Below are 17,527 nucleotides of genomic sequence, written 5' to 3'. Positions count from 1 at the left end.
AACCCGGGAGGCGGAGCTTGCAGTGAGCTGAGATCCGGCCACTGCACTCCAGTCCGGGCGACAGAGCCAGACTCCGCCTCAAAAAAACAAAAGAAAAAGAAAAACTTAACACTGGGCTTAATACCAAAGGTGATAGGAAAAAAGCATATTACCAGGATAAAATGAATTATGCAGAAAGGAAGGTGGAGTTGAAAGATCATCTGACCCTATCTGGGTGAACTCTGTATCTAGTCATTGAATCCCACAGTGGGTATGGATAGAACGTGAGGGTGCAGTTTGCAGAATGCCTGAACGTCTTGCCTTATCTTTTTTTAAGGCAATGAAGAGGAATCAAGTGTTTACTTTCACTAGAAATATTAATGATGAAAAGCACATGATTATATGATTCGAATCTCTTCCAACCAAAGTCCCTGTGTATCAAATGATGTCAGTAAGAAGTAGAGAAATGTATAAGGAAATGCTACATAAATGAGTGATGAAGTATAAATAGTGTCTAGTGTTTACATATAAGGTAGATTTTACCCACTTCCCATGTGCTGTCATTTAGGAACTCCAAGATTTTAGGAAACTAGAGGAGCTTACACTCTCAAGGCCTTCTCTGGCTCTTGGGTTTAAATAAGTGTTTCCCTATGTGCCATATCTATACTTCTCCATAACTGCCCGGTTGTAGACTCCAACCCCTTCTTTAAGTATCATACAATCCACTCACACAAAGTATTTATAAGTGTGGTAGATGTTTGCGAAGTTTTAGAGTCACAGTTAGGAAGATTTCTGACATCTTGCTGGTTTCTCTCCTCCTAGTTTTCTTTCTTCTGTTTTCTTCTTACCTCCACTCTCCATATCATGAAAAGAAATATTACTCAAACACTGGACATTAGGTTTTATCTTCTACCCCAATCAGATATGTGATTATTATCATAAAAGTTTCCTCCCTTTCTGAGAAGAATTCTGGTGCTCTGGTGCCAGTTAACTTTTTTTTTTACCTTTTTTTGTTTTTGTCAAGAACACAGGCAGGAGGACACGTTAGAACATTGTTCCTTCATCATTCATTCATTTAACAAATATTATTGAGTAACTCTTAAGTGCTGGGAATACAGCAGTGAACAAGAGACAAAGCCCCTGTTCTTATGGAGCGTATATTTTTGGCGTGGTGGGGTGGGGGGTGGGGTGAGATTGGAAACAGATAATAAATAAAAAACAATGTAATATCAGATAATGATAAATACTAGGAAGAAAACTAAAGCAGAGTAAGGGGCCTGAGAGTGATGAGGATGTTATTTTAGGTGGTCAAGGAAGTCTTCTTTGAACCAGGACCATTTAAGCAGAGACATGTTGCAGGAATCTGGACGAGAGGAAAGGGGTTTCTTCTGTAGTAATTTGTCGTTTTTAACATAGTGATATAGTTTCAGTTGGGTGCACGGGCATCCAGCTAAAGACAACACTTCCCAACTTTTCTTTGAGCTGGGTATGGACGTTTTACTGAATTCTGTTCAATAGATGTGAGAAGTGATATGGGCCACTTCCAAATGCTGCCCTTCAAAGAATTAGTTGTGTGCCCTGTTGATTCTTACCTTCTTCCCCTCTTCTTTTTTTTTTTTTTAAGGAGATGTCAAAAGCTGACTGGACACAGAAATAGAAACCATTGACTTAATGATTGAAGATGGCAGCTCTTCCTGCCCTCTCACTCTTGTCCCCTCACCTCTGTCTCCTGCCACCTTTTCTCATTGCCCTTGGTAAACAGAGTAACAGTTAAGAGCATGGACTCTCAAACCAAATTTCCCGGTTTCTGATTCCAGCAAGGTTGTATGACTTTGGACAAATTGTTTTTCCTCTGTAGGCCCCAGGTTTTTATTATAAAATTAGGATCATAATAATTCTTACTGTTATGGGCTGTTACAGAGATTAAATGAGTTAATATTTGTGAAATATTTGGACCAGTGCCTGGAACAGGGAAGCAGCACATGTGTTAAATACATAAATAAAAACCCTTACTAATATAACTATTCAGTTCAGCCTCATGGCTTTGAAGGTGTGACTTTATTTCTTTTCAATAATATGTTGATATCATGTATTGCATACACTACAGTAAAAATTAATACCTCTTCTGCTGTCTCTGTCTGCCCTGTTCATTCACACAGTACTATGTAGCATACCTTGGGGAAATATATGGGAGTGCCTTGGCCTTTCTTACACATAAGTTAATCAACTGCGTTAAGTGACTTGCTATATGCTCAGCACAGACTTAGACTTTTAGACAATATGAAATAAACATAAATCAACATCTTCATCCTGGAGAGGTTCAGGTTCTTACAGGAAAAGCAAGATTTACGCACAAGAAACAATTAGAAGACAATACAAGGCAATACCTAATGAAGTGTTGAAGTTACTCTTTTTCAGTTTCAGGAAACACTTAATATCACAATAATCCTTAGTTTTTGTTTTTCACCGCAGACCCCTAAAGCAAACAGGAATTGAGGCAAAGAGCTTTAAATTAAAAGGATAATTTAGTAATAATGCTTTTCTTATAATACAGTATTTTTCATGTATGATGTCTTGAGATACTGTAAAACCTTGGAAAATAATGCTTGAAGGAAATGGGCGGGTATCTATTGTTTTTCCATGACCAAATTGATGCTTAGGGGAAGTCTAGGGTGCTGCAAAGGACAGCAAGATGAGCAGATAGATATAATATGCTCTTCCTTCCCCGGCTAGAGGCAGCGTTTCCACCCTTCTCCTCAGTTTTCCTTTCCCTGTCCCGTGACACCTAACTGTTGTTTATTGAATCTTAAATCTCTTCTATGAAGGAGATTTTAGAGATTCCTTTGGTCACATGTTTCAGAGTTTAATAAGCCTTATTTTGAAATTGTTAATTTTGAGGTCTGTTTTGTGAATTTGTTCTTTGAAGTTTCATGATAGATGGATGTCAAGAAGTCATACAATTTTGTCCTCTATTGAAACAAACAAACAAATAAGCCCATAAACGCCAAGGACAACAGAAATGTGTTATCCTGTCTGAAAAGAAAGTTATATTAACTTGAAAGCTTTAGAGAAGGGAATTCTAAAACCATTTTGGTAACCAAGTCTGTTATATGTCAGGAAGTTCTTCATAGATAATTTAAATCTTTATCAGAGCAATATAAAACCATTTCCTCTCATTCTGCTGTTTTTTGAGTTAATGAATAGTCGTATAATGGATTTTTATGGATTACCTATTATCATTTTTCTGTAATTACTACATATTTGTATTGATATTTAGGATTCCTGGTTAAATCAGGGCTGTATCTGGGTAGAACCCACTGCTTATAAATAACCTTGTATCAAAAATATTCTGGCAATGCAACTTGTTTCAGCAATAAAATATTTTTGTAGGTGAATAATGGTGGCAGCTAGAAGCATTTGCCTGGTGGTTTACACTTAGGAAGTACTTGAACTATCTTGAATTATCTCTGAATGCTAAAAATGTGTGATTCCAAATTCCTTTCCCTTTGGGCGCACATTTGTTGGCTTCAAAGAACTGTTGCCTTAGTGGAAGCTATGGCTCTATTCCAACTGAAAAAATAAATAAATATTGAGTGAGCCAGAAATCCAGGTAACAAGCAGAGGTGACAAGAGCAGAGGGAATAAGGGTTTGGCTGACTGTCCTCATGTGCCTGACTGCTTTATTAAAACATATTTTCAGTATCTCCTCCTAAAACAATTACGGGCTGTTGCACAGGCACAGTCATCATATCAGGGCTGATTAACACAAAACATGATGGAATTTATTATAATGCGAAAGGAATTTTATGTCTTTAGGGCTTACTTTCCTCATTTGTAAAACTGGTCTCTGATTTCAGAGGCCTTTTCCAGTGATATTATTTTATAACTTAATGAACACTTTAACACATTTTTTTGCAGAGTAATTTTGTTAGTATTATCTCATATTCTCAACCTTAAAAAACAAAAACAAACAACACAGCATTTTTTGGTCACTAGATTTCACCTCTTCTCACAGTTGAGGTAGTTTGACAAACTGTAGCGTTTCAGTGGACTGAGAAATCAAAAGACCTGAACTAGATTTTTGGCTCTAACACTAACTGGATGACATTGAACACTCAACCTTATGGGCACTGGCTTTCCTTATTTGTAATATGAAAACTTTCACTGCATGATCTAACTCAACTCTACAAACAGTTATTAATTGTTTCCTGCATTTGAGACCCTTGACTAGGACATGAGGGTGAGGTTGGGGAAAATACAAATTAAAGGCATGGAGAAGCTGTTAATGAAATATACGGCCAGTGAGAGAAAAGGACAGAGTTAAGCATTATAATAGGAAAAAAAAAAAAAAACCAAAAAAAAACAAACAAACAAACAAAAAAAACAAAGTTCTAGGAGCACAAAGGAGGCAATGAATAAATTTCAAAGTTTTCGAGTATTACGAAAGATAGTGTTAATCTATAATGGAAGAGCCCTTCAGGGAAAGGTGTATTTGGCCTGCATTTTAGACACTGTCGTTAAGCGGATGTAGTTCATTGCAGCAGCTACTTAGAACCACAATCTACTATGGTGATTAGGCATGTCCATCTCTCACTGCTAATTTCATTCCTCTGCAGGGTGTAAGAGAAATGAAAATGTGGGAAGACTGAGTTTTTCCAGTTCAGGGATTGACCTTTAAAAGAATCAGGGCAGAGAGAGGGTAATGTCAGTAGAGTAAACTAGGGTAAATATCCCTGACATAAGATTGAACTAATTAAGTTTAAATGGGAGGGAGCCTGATTTAAATTAGAGAAAAATATTATCTGAATTACAGGATCTTTTTTTTTTTTTAAAAAAAAATGTAACCTAATTATATTGTTTTCAAGTATATGTGGTAAGTTGGACTAATTACTAGAAAAGCATTTCTAAGTTTAAGTGCTATTGGAATCTTCTTTTAATGAATAGATAAATTTGGATTCATGAGGACTACCCTTTGGAATGTATATAATTTATGTGTTAATACGTTTGAAGCAAAATGGCTAATCAAGCTCTTTAAATTTTATTCATGCTGCTAATTTATTTAGTGACCCCTTTTATATAAATAGTTCAGAGGTGAACTCAAGTCCAATATGGTTCTAATTTTCAAAAGTTTGTTACAAATTAGTGGGGTTTGAATGAATGCTGCCTCATTCAGGTTCTTATGTGCTAGAAATGGTGCAACTTGTTGACAACCAGATCTGAAACTGTTATCCCTAAAAAGTTGCTGATAAAATCAAATAATAAAGGGAGACCAGCTAGCTACTTCAGGCTGTCATATGCCATGACATAGTAAGGGACATGACTGATTTTTTGGACACAAATATATTGATAGCAGTTGGAAGATGGAAATAAAACAAAGTGGTCAGGAGAGTTCCTCACAGTGTCTGTTCCAGCTCAGCTGTTGTTCAGGTAGGAAGGAGGTCAGATCCAGGCAAGAACTAAGGAGAAGCTGAGATGACAAAAGTTTAAAAGAAATGCTGAAAGAGGAATCAGTCTGGATGCAGGAGCAGGCAGGAGCAAGGAGATACTGGGTGGTTTTCTTGAAGAGCATTCAAAACATGGAAAATGGCATGTGAAATTCTGGGGTCAGCTTTTCGAGCTAATCACGCCGGTATTCATAATGGCAGGAATTGTTGTGAGCTGATCTTTGACTCTGCCTCCCAGAGTCGCATGGTCTAAAATACCCAAATCTCCAGTATGTAGGTCCAGAAATGTAATGTTATCCACTCACTCTTAGATAATATTTGGGGAAAATTAACTCACTCTACTGAAACTCACAGGAGAGCAATATATGAATCCAAGTATCTGTGTATTAATTAATAAAGAGAGAGCTACCTGATATAACAAACCACAGTGGCCATTTTGGAAGCCTAGTAAATGCTGAGATGGCATAAAAGAAGATTGATATTCCTGAGAAATGTTTTATTGGAGTGCGGGTAACTGTATGTACTGATCTTTCATATTTTGGGTACATTATGCCTTGCCATGAAGGTTTCATTAATCTGTAGAGAAATGAAAAAAATAAGGGCAATACAGTGGACTCACCATAAAACTAAATGTATTTTATTTAGAAGAATGTGCTTTATTTTTTGATTATGTCATTGTTATTGATGTCAAAATGTTGATTTTAAGACATTATAGTACAATTTTAAAAAATTACTTTTAACTTTACAGAATAAGAATACGAGCGACCCTATCAGGTCCCAATTTTTCCTTTTTTGGAGTGTGATTTATGGTTTCATGAAATCCCAAAGTCTGAGAATGCCTAGCTTAGAAAACTTAAATAAGATTTGTCTACCAATGGTTTTCATTTATTCATCCATAGAAAGAAATGCATTATCATATCAAAAAGTACATGCACACTCAGACATACATGAATATGTAAATATTTATAACAGAAACCGAAGTTTCACAAGACAATACTTAATCTTACCTCATTCAGTGTACTCTGATCTATTTCATTTACTTGTTAAAAATATCAGTTGCTATCCAATAATTTGATTTCATGACCTACTAATGAGTCACAACCCACAATTTGAAAAACACTGCTGTAGTCTCAGAACCCTCTCTTCCCAGGATATAGCTGAGTAAACACTGACAGGTGTTTCCTTTTTGGACCTCCTTTTCTAGATTCCACACAGACCATATCCCTCCTGGTGCACATTTGTTGCCCTGGAGAGGTTACAGTACAATTGATTAAATACAAACTTTCTATATGTTAGCTGTAATCCCGTCCTTAGGAGACACCCTTGTCACCTTGTTTAGTTTGAGAAATGTTCTCTACTTTGGATTTATAAGTCACTTTGGTCTTATTTTTACAAAGCAAGGAAGTCCCCTGGTCTTATTAGCCCCACTTTTACAAAATACTTATTACAATAGGTTATTATGTAGACAAGCAATTTGCATTCATTTTAATTAATTTTTTTTTGCCTCAATTGCAGAGCATTAACATTTTAGTTACTGATCAAATTTGAGATTTGGGTAGTGACGGGAGAGAACATCTTATTCCAGCTCTGGTCACTGACCAAGTAATGGAAGATAACTAGACAGTCCAGAGGAAAGGAAAAAAGGCAACTAAAATGAATTATATTAAAGATGAAGTTAAAATGTCTAAATGGACATTACATAGTTTAGCTATGTAAACTTGACACCAGAGTAATGAGGAACAGAATATATGCCATACATGTTTTGGAGTAAGTATTATTTTATTCTGGATCATAGGTTTGATACCAGTGCAGCAGTGTCATGTGCTGGTTGAGTGTGGGCTGTGGTGCCAGACTGTCTGGGAAAAGGTCCATGTATTGAGGCCCCATTTTAGGATAAAGGGACTAAGCCTTACAAAGGTTAAATGACCTTGTGCAAGTCTCTTAACCTCTCTGAGATTTAGCTATGAAATGAGTTATAAAATGAGAAACATTGAGAGTACCTGCTTCATGGGGTTGGTCTGAGGGTTAAATTAGTTCTATATGTAATGTGCTTGGTCTAATGCCTTTCATGTGGTAAAAACTCAATGCATTTTAGTCATCATTGCAATCTATAGCTAGTGGTTTACAGGCTGGGATTTAGAGTCAGTTACCTTGATTCAAGTTCCAGTTTATTATTCTAGTTGTACAATATTGAGAAAATTACTTAATCTTTTGACGCCTCACTTTTCTTATTAAATAAAACTGTGCTAATAATAATACTTACTGTGGTGTTAATGTTTTGTGGATTTAATGACACCATACAGTGCCTGTTACATACAGCTCAATAAATACTAGTCAGCTAGCCAAAATTACCTGTGCTACCTCATTTTGCATGTATTCACTTCATACAGTCTTTCTACTGGATATTTAATAATTGAGATCTTATACATCAGAGGTCTTGGATAGAGTATAATTTAATTGCTCTTTATCTTTATGTCTTCCTAACAGGGAACAACATTCTACCCTAAAAGAATCAAACAAACATGAAACTTTAAATAAAGTGGCAGCATTCATTTCAATTCAATAACTGTCCTTTTGAATTTCCATTATGTGCTAAGTACTGTGTCCTGTAAGGCACATTTTCACCTGGCAAAGGTTGAAGAAAAGCCAAATTTAAAAGGCTACTATAATTAGAACTTTTGCTAATGGCACTTAAACTGATTAATGTCCTATGGGACCCATTCTACTGAAGCATATTTTTTAGGCTGTTATACATTTATATTAAATTAAACATTCGGTGAATGAATGAGCTTATGTATCAGTGTCTCCATGTGGTTCTTGGAGTTACTTTTGTAATGATATAGCCAGTGCCGCTGAGGGCATCTCCCTTGCTGTTTTCTCTGCCTGGAGTTCTTCCTATTCATTCTCACATGGCTGGCTTTTTTTCTCCTCATTATTCAGCTAGTCTTCCCTGGCCATCCTACCTTCCAGGGGTTCCATCCTCAGTCTTTCTCTCCCTGAGCACCCTGTTGTATATTCTTCACGTACCACTGCGTAGTTGAAATACTGTTTACTGTTTGTGAGCTGCTCTTTGCCTGTGTCACTCACTAGATCTAAAGCTCCAGAAAGGCAGGGACTTCATGGTTTTTTCATAATACAAACTATTTTTCATGGTTTGTATTATGTTTCTATTATTTGTAACAAACTACCATAAACTCAGCAGTTTAAAACAACACACAGTTACTGTCTCACAGTTTCTGTGGGTCAGGAGTGCAGGGTTAGATTTGCTGGGTTTCACTAGGGTTAGCTCAAAATTTCACCAGGTAGATATCAAGGTCTTGGCTAGGCTGCAGTCTCGTCTAAGACTTGGAATCCCCTTTTGAGGTCATTCAGGATGTTGGCACATTTCAACTTCTTGTGGCTGTAGAATTAACATCCTCTTTTTCTTGCTGGCTGTAAACCAGGGTGAGGGGGAGTGCTCTCAGTTCCTAGAGACTACCCAAGGTTCTAGACATAAGACATTCTTACAACATGGCAGTTTATTTCTTCAAGGCCAGCAGGAGAGTCTCCGATCTCTAGACCCTCTTTTAGGGGTTTGCCTAATTAGGCCAAACACATCCAGGATAATTTCCTTGTATTTAACTTAGAGTCAACTGATTAGAGACCTTAATTACATCTGCAAAATATCTTCAGCTTTGCTACTTAATGTAACGATAATCACAGGAGTGAGAGCTCATCATATTCACAGGTGTCACCATACTCAAGGGATGAGGATTATACAGGGCTGGTGGACCGGAGGTGAGGATCCTGGAGGCCACCTTATAATTCTGCTTACCCACTGTTGTAGCCCATTTAAATGACAGTAGGTATTTAAACACATATTTGCCAATGAATGAGTGAATGAATGAGTAAATGTCAAATAAATATAAGAATTGAGGAATCAGTGAGAAATGTAAGTAAACTATTGGTTGTGTTCAGATGTATGTTTAGTATCCTATATTGAGTTCAAAACAATCTTGTGATTGGATTGTCCACTTAATTCACTTTTCTTACTGAGGGACTTGTGACTATTACACAGTGTAAAGAGGAATCAAGTCGTATTTGTTTTGTAGTATATTAGCAAAGTTTCTGTAGTATAGTCTTGATTAATATCTCTAACCAACAGTCTTATGCAGATGAAGTTGTTAAACCTGAGGATACTAGAATGGCTTGCACATGAAAGCCCAGTTTATCATTGGCAAATCAGGATTAATTGATAATAGAACTTGGACTTTTGCTGTCTCTCACTGGAAATTTAATGTTCCACTGCTTCCTCAAAACTAGAGAGAAGGAAGGCATTTTAATTTCTAGGAGAAATAATACAAAGTTAGGTTCAGAAAAATGTTTTCCTGACTATAGCTAAGATACTACTTTGTGGAATGACCCTCTAAAGGAAATGTAGGCACTCCTATTATTTGAGATATAGGAAACTACAGGGATGAGGCAGGCATAGGATAGTATATTAGGCTACTTTAGCTGCCATAGCAAAATACTACACACTGGGTGGCTTAAAAACAGACATGTATTTTCTCACAGTTCCGGAGGCTAAAAGTCCATGATCAAGGTGCCAGCAAATCCTGTTTCTAGTGAAGGTCTCTTCTTGACTTGTAGATGGCCGCCTTCTCACTCTGTCCTCTTGCAGCCTTTTCTTGGTGCACACACATGGAGAAAGCTATGCTCTTTCTTCCTCTTCCTATGAGGAGGTTAATCCTATTAGAATAGGATCCCACTTAAGGTTAAATGATTAGGACTTTGTTCAACCTTATTATCCTTGTAGGCCCAATCTCCACATACAGTCACACTGGGGGTTAGGGCTTCAACATGTGAATTTTGAGGGGACATAGTTGAGTCCACAATAGATAGCTTAGAGAGCTATGAGGAACAAAGGAACCTTTGAAAGGGAGCAAGTTCAGTAGAGGGAGTAGGATTTCAGGCTTTCGCACGTTGGATCACTTGCATTTGAATTCCAGCTTCATGTCTTGCTTGCATTAGGGGCAAATCCAACTTTTATGGGGCCTAGGACTTAGACAATTTTAGAAACCCTCTTTAGGATAGAGAATATAAAGTTAGGTACAGAGTCTTGGAAGAGGGCTTATTCAAATAAGGGCCTCAGAAGTTTAACTTCATTAATTTCTCAGTAAGTTCACCTCTATTTGCCACTGAGCTAAGGAAATTACTGTATCTGAGCCGCAGTTTTCTCAACTATACAATGGAGACAATTATTTTAAATCACAGGGATGTTGAAAGGATTAAATTAAATGATCACTACCAAGCTCTCCTACCTGTCTATTGTTATTGCTACCTTTATTATTATTGTCACCATGATTATTATTCAGCCCTTTCATTTTATAGATGATAAAACAGGCAAAAAACTGTTTATATGACTTGCCCTACATCATACAACCAGTGAGCTGGGAGGTTGGGCCAGAGTCACCCCTCCCGTCTCCTGGTCCACACTCTTTCCATGGCTCTACAGAGACAGCTTTTTGTACCCCTTTCCCAGTGTTCACATCCCTGAAGAGGATGTTGGCATAGTATCATAATCTTCATCTATAATATTTACTCTATAGCTACTGAAAAATGAAAGGCGGCTAAAAAGCAGATGTTAATTTGGTTGAATTTAAGCTTCTTTTTTATTTTTATATACACTGAATGGGAATAAGGTCAATAAAATATAAAGCCATAATCATTAAATACACATTCTCATTATTTGTGGAAATTTCCAATTGGAAAGCTTAGATTCTATCTTCATCTGGAGGAAGTGATGACTTGGAAACAAAGATGTTTCTATGTTATCTCGTTGCGAGTGATTCCCAAGGTCCCATTTGTGAATTCTGTTAGGGACATTAGAAGACTTTCCTGGGAAAGGTCTGAGGAGTCAGTCCCAGGGGCTCTAGTCGGTCCCTTGGAAATATGCACCAGATGACAGAAGTTGGCTCTTCGTTTCTCTCGTGGCTCCAAGTACATGAAAATCTTTTCATGTTATCTTGGCTCTGGCAAAACCTGTGTCTCAGAGCTGGTTTTAACACTTTTAAAGTACAGTTAATGTTGATTCCAATGTACCTAAACATTTTTCTCCCTATGACCCACCACATATATTTTGGTTTGCTCATCAGGGCTTGGCAATCTAAATATGACTGGTATTAGACTCAAAGATGCTAGTCCTTAAAATTAGTACAGTGTGGAGAATAAATAATTGACTCAGGCTTTAAATCTTTGGCCTGAGTCTGAGGAAAAAAAATAAAACTCTGTAATAAACATTTTTCTAATTTCTTTCATTTTCAAATATGGCACCACTATAGAATTTTTGTGAAACCATCAAAACAAACCATGTAGCAATCTAATAGAATCTATACATGTGTATGGCATAGACCATCATGGGGACTCTGCTACTGACAGCAATAAGCTTGGGTAAATTATTTAACCTGTAATTCTTACTTAAGTACAAATAATAACATGAGGTTTTTGAAGTTTCTAGAGGAAAAAATGTCACTTATTGACAAGACGGTTATGAATACTTTATGGTTATTGTTATTATTGTTATTAATATATCTATCAGAAATAATGTTGTGTGACTAGAAAACCAGTGCTAATCTTCACCTGCAGGATCTTCATGCAGACACTCCTGATGTTTATCCATCTACCAGATCTGCTAATTGTTAAACAAGCATGAATATATAATAAAACAGAACAATTAGTAAAACTAAGGGGACAGCCAAGCACATTTGTCAAGGAGCCTGTCCATTCTCTTTTTCATCCTTCAAGGTGGGCAATGGAGAGACTGGTGGGCTCTTCCTCTGAGCTCTGCCCCTTTGCCTTGCCTCCTGCCTGCAGGCCCTCTGCTCTGCTGGTTTCTGGCAACCACACCTTTACCCTGCAGTTTCAGTCTCACATCTCTATTGGCACTGAGTCCTTCACATGCCAGTTTTTCAATCTTACTAGAGATGTCTATTGGCATCAGGGCTCAACTCGTCTTTCCTATTGTTTTAATACCTTGCAATAGCTTGAGTTAAGAGAGTTATAAAAGTTTCAAATTCCTACTAGACATAAAGATGAAAACACCCGAGCATGAGGACTACCAGTTTTTCTTCATAAACTTGTTTTGTATAACATCAAAGGACATGAAAAAGGATTTCTTGGTCAGTAAAACATCAATACAACTTTTTATATGTACATGGATCCAAACATTATCTTCTATGGAGGCTCCTCATTTGACGTCCATCACCATGTTAGTCTGTATGCTGATATTTGCCCGCAAAGGATTGTTTACTTCTTAATGTTTCTGCAGAATAGTGGGTCCAGGAGCAGTATTTTCTCAGAACTGGATTTGGGACAGTGATTCTCAGCCATATCATTTATTCAACAAATGTGAGCTAGGCACTGTTCTGGGTGCTTGGGATAAATCAGTTAACAAGACAGACCCTTCCCCCACCAAAAAATTCCTGCCCTTATGGTACTTATTTTCCATTTAACATACATATATAAAAATACAGGTGGATTTCTATACTAGAGATGTATCAGTGTTTTGCTTTTGGGATGCAGCAGTTTGTGTTGCATAGGAAGTAGAGTTCCTCCCAAGAAAGCGAACATTATGTTGCAGGCTAGCTTTTCAAACAGGATTGGTTTTGGCAGGCTTCTCTTGAAATATGAGTGTGAGATAACTTCCATGCTTCTACAGAATACCAGTGTGACACGCCTTTCATCTCTAGCAGGGTTGTGCCACTGGTGGAGAAATGCTACAGTCCCAGTGCAGGTTTGCATAAGCAAGATGTAGTCAGTGTTAGCTAGAGTCACCAGGCAGGGCTTTCATTTATTTTTCTTTTGACAAGACAGAGTTCAAAACCAGCTTAAAAAAGTTCACTGTCGCATTTCTGCAAGTACTAACTACTGTGTCACTATTTTCAGTGGTAAGTATGAAAAGTTCAGGAGTAGACTTTAGACAAAACATAGGGAATTGATTGTCATTGCTTAGGAGAATTGGAAAGTAAATAATTACACTTCAATTAAAAGAAAACTATTATCACACACACACACACACCCCATACTGATCCATGTCCTTTGTGTGTGCATATTTTAGGAACACAGGAAATATGAGTTGTGAGTGGGGGAAAATGTAAGGTATCCCCTGGCTTCAGAGCTAGTAATCTTTTAGATGCCTCATAAATGCACAAGATGGTCCCTGGGCTGGATTTTTAAATCTCTGAATTAGCTGAAACAGTTGTAAAATCACAGGGAGCCAGACAGTTTACAATCAACTGCAAATCAAAGGAGGCTCCTATATGTTGTTTGTTCTAGCAGGCACAGGGAATGTATTGAACTTGCGAAATGTGCTTTTCATATCCCTGTGATTACAACCTACTACCTTCCCAACCTTTATTTTCTCTTCTTACCCCAGAATCAGAGAGAGTTAAAATCTTCAGCACCAGGGGCATCTAGGAGACTGCTTTCAAGACAGGCTGTGATGGCTCATTGAGCGCACCTGGTCTGTGTTCCTAGTTAGCTCCTACCCATACCCAGTCCTGACATCAGAACTGATTTCTGTCAGCTCTAATGTGCCTGAAAAATTTCTTTCAAGGCAGTTTCCTCTTCTAACACATCCCCGGGGAATTTCCCCTAGGGGGTGTGAGGCAACATTAGATTGTGACTGTGATAAGATATTCCTGTGTTGGAAGAGTTTTGTATGAAAAGCAGCACATTACATCTGTTGTTTTCTTTATATAGGGTATATTTCACACTGAATGATACTGGAACACAACCCAGGACTCTGTCTTGACTCCCCTGCAGTCTTGTACTTCCTCCTCCTCAATGACGGCAGATCCCGAAACACTTAGTGACATATGGTAGCCTATCTGTGAAGTATGCTGAATAGTACATTTGCTTTCTGACTCTGGAGTATTGTGTTTCATTTTGGGTATCATATTTTTTAAAGGAGTATTGACAGACTGGAACTCAGCCACCAGAAATCTTTTTGGAACAAGGTAGGAGAAAAATATAACTACATTCATGTCTGCATAACTAGTACCTGCATAGCAAAGAGCTATACAAAATGGCGAAGAGTCCGCAAAGTGCCGTAAGAAATCATTGAAAGAAACTGGAGATGTTCAGCCTAGAGGGATCAATTATTATTATTATCGTTATTATTTTTTGGAAGAAGGTAGTGGCCATCATTCAAACGTTGGAAAGGCTGTCATGTGAAAATGCAAATGATTATTTTTCTTTTTTCCATGCAGTGCCAGTCAGCAGAACTAGAATCAATATGTGGGATTCATGGGTAAACAGATTTTGTTCTATATAAGGAAGGTCATTCTGCTTATTAGTTGTGCAATGATGGAATGTATGTCTGCAAGCAAAAGCTACAAGACCTTATAGAGAAAATTCCTGCACTGAGTAAGTAGTTGAGCCAGACCTGTAAAGAGTCCTTGTAATTCAAATATTCTATAATTTTCTGAATCAGGAGTTTCTTGTTCTATTTTCATTTTGACAGAGGACTGACAAGGCTTGAAAGTCTCTTTCTTTCTTCCTATATTCCTTAAGAAGATAATTGAACCAATTACATGGCTGTAATGAAATTGGTCTTATGTCCTTTATTTTTATTTTTTAGTTATTTTCTCTGCTGGAGTACATAATCCCATATGAAGGAAAACTTACAACATCAACCAGTTATTCATGGCTCCTCATTGTCACCTGACCAACGCCCTAAAAATCCGAACTGAGCTTGGGCATCTTGTTACCTTCTTGTTTGCAGAGCTAACCTGTAGATTTTCCTACCTAGTATACATTCCCATAACCTCTGGTAACAGCACCCTCATTTTTCCTTGGAAGACAATGCCTCCCCCATTGCAGGTTGTTTTGGTGCTTCCTCGGATAAAGAATCTTGGCCTCTCCCAGGCTAAGGGGTGAGAACTGACTGACACTTGGCCACGTGTCTCTCTCTTTGAATTTGAATGTTGAGTGCTATGACACAGGACAAAGAAAAGTTGGAGCTGATTGTTTCGCTGCAGCTCCAAGAAGGGAATGCCCTTCAGTTCTTGTTTCCTAGGTTCACATGCAGATGGCAAATAGATCTCACAAGTTGTGTATGTTTGTTATGTAGCCATATTGCTTGATTGTTAGATGAGGAATTTGTGTCAAGATTTGGAATGTGTGACCTTGTATGTTTTCAGTGAGAAGGGAAAATGATATATATGCGGTGTGTACAATTAAGCATCTTTTGGAAAGAGATTTCCATTGGTTCATTTGACTCAAGGCCTAAGGGTGTGAGAATTCCTGCTTCCTGAAGTGTTGGAAAGTTAAGGTCAAATGCTGGGTGTGTTTCAAGTTCTGAACAATACCAGCCGATTTCAAAGCTGGTGTTTGTGTGTGCGTGCATATGTGTGTGTACAGAGCTGCGGAGGAAAAGCAGCCTCTACAACTTTGCTTTGAAAGATGCCAAAACACTGAGCCACATATTTGTGCGAGAAAGATCTGTGTGTTTGGATGAAACCTGCCTCTTTTGTAAACACAAGGCACAGAGAGGCCTGCCTCCTCTTGCCCTGTTTTTGAACTTTTGTTCACATTAGCAATTTCCCTCACCTTGGCTCTTGAACTTCCCTTTGTAGTGAAATTCACAAGTACTGTGAACTGGCCAGAGACTGTTGGAAAGAAAGGGTGTGCTGGACTAGATTGCATTTTTCCTGAACACTCTGAAATATCAGGAAGTATGGAACATGAGTCATCACTTTCTGTTGGAAACTTCATGACCTTTACAGAGTAGGTCAAATTCCTCCCAAGCTGTGCTTCTTCACACCCCAGTGCATGACAGTAAAAGGGCAAATCCGAGGGAGGCAGAAGCATATTCATATTTTTTCTTGCAATCTGTTACACATTATCATTTTTTGACATACTTTGCTTCACATGACAGTACTAATGGTGGAAACTGAGGTCAGGGGTGAGAGAAACTTGCCTGGTCTACCTGGTGTGATTGTTTAAAAAGTCAGTTTGGATAAACCCAGAGCCTGCTAGGATTAGGGCAGTGTCAAAGGGGACAGCATTCCACTGAGGACTTGGGGAAATAACTGAGTAAAAGGGGAAATCCCTGAGGGAAGAAGGCCACATTCCAAATTCTGAATCCCAGCCACCTTGCAAACTTGCATTTGATATTATGTACCAGGACAAAACAGGCAAAGGTATTGCAACAGTGTTCTGGCCAGGCGCCCCTTTGTAGAGGGTTATACAGTTCTACAACTCTGCTCTCAGGGCATCACCATTTTGACCAATGATATCAATAGAGAAGAACCTGAATTCTCAAGAAAAGTTTATGTGGCATACATTATACTCTTAAGAATCCAGGAATTGAGGGTGTGGTGTAAGGGAGCAGGCTGGGAAAGGTCCTGGAAAACCAACAACTTTTTGAGTCGAAGTGCTAGGCCATTGAAGACCTTGGTCATGGAAGAACCTATCTGTGTCAGCACCGTTTTTAATTCTGTAGAAATATTTCCTCTTCCTAAAATCATTCAGAAACAAGGAAGTCTACACAGTAAATTTTTCTTTTATTTATTTATTTAGAGATAGAATCTTGCTTTGTTGCCCAGGCTGGAGTGCAGTGGTGTGATCTCTGCACACTGCAACCTCTGCCTCCCAGGTTCAAGTGATTTTCCTGCCTCAGCGCCCTGAGTAGCTGAGATTACAGGTGCCTACCACCACACTGGCTAATTTCTGTAATTTTAGTAGAGATAGGGTTTGGCTAGGTTGGTCTTGAACCCCTGACCTCAAGTGATCTGCCCACCTTGGCCTCCCAAAGTGCTGGGATTACAGGTGTGAGCCTCTGTGCCTGGCCATAGTAAATTTTTCTTATCTAAAATCAATACTTTCAATGTCTCTGGACACTTTTTACTTTATCAATTTTTGTTGTTGTTGTTGTTGTTGTTTTCTAAGACAGGATCTCACTCTGTTGCCCAGGTTGGAGTGCAGTGGCATGGTCTCAGCTCACTGCAACCTCCACTTCCTGGGCTCAAGCAATTCTCCTGCCTTAGCCTCCCTACTAGCTGGAATTACAGGCATGAGCCAGTAAAACTGGCTAATTTTTTGTATGTTTTTATAGAGACGGG

Source organism: Colobus angolensis, unplaced genomic scaffold, assembly GCF_000951035.1.
Source record: "Colobus angolensis palliatus isolate OR3802 unplaced genomic scaffold, Cang.pa_1.0 Scaffold153, whole genome shotgun sequence".
Taxonomy (NCBI): domain Eukaryota; kingdom Metazoa; phylum Chordata; class Mammalia; order Primates; family Cercopithecidae; genus Colobus; species Colobus angolensis.
Note: the sequence above shows the minus strand (reverse complement) of the source record.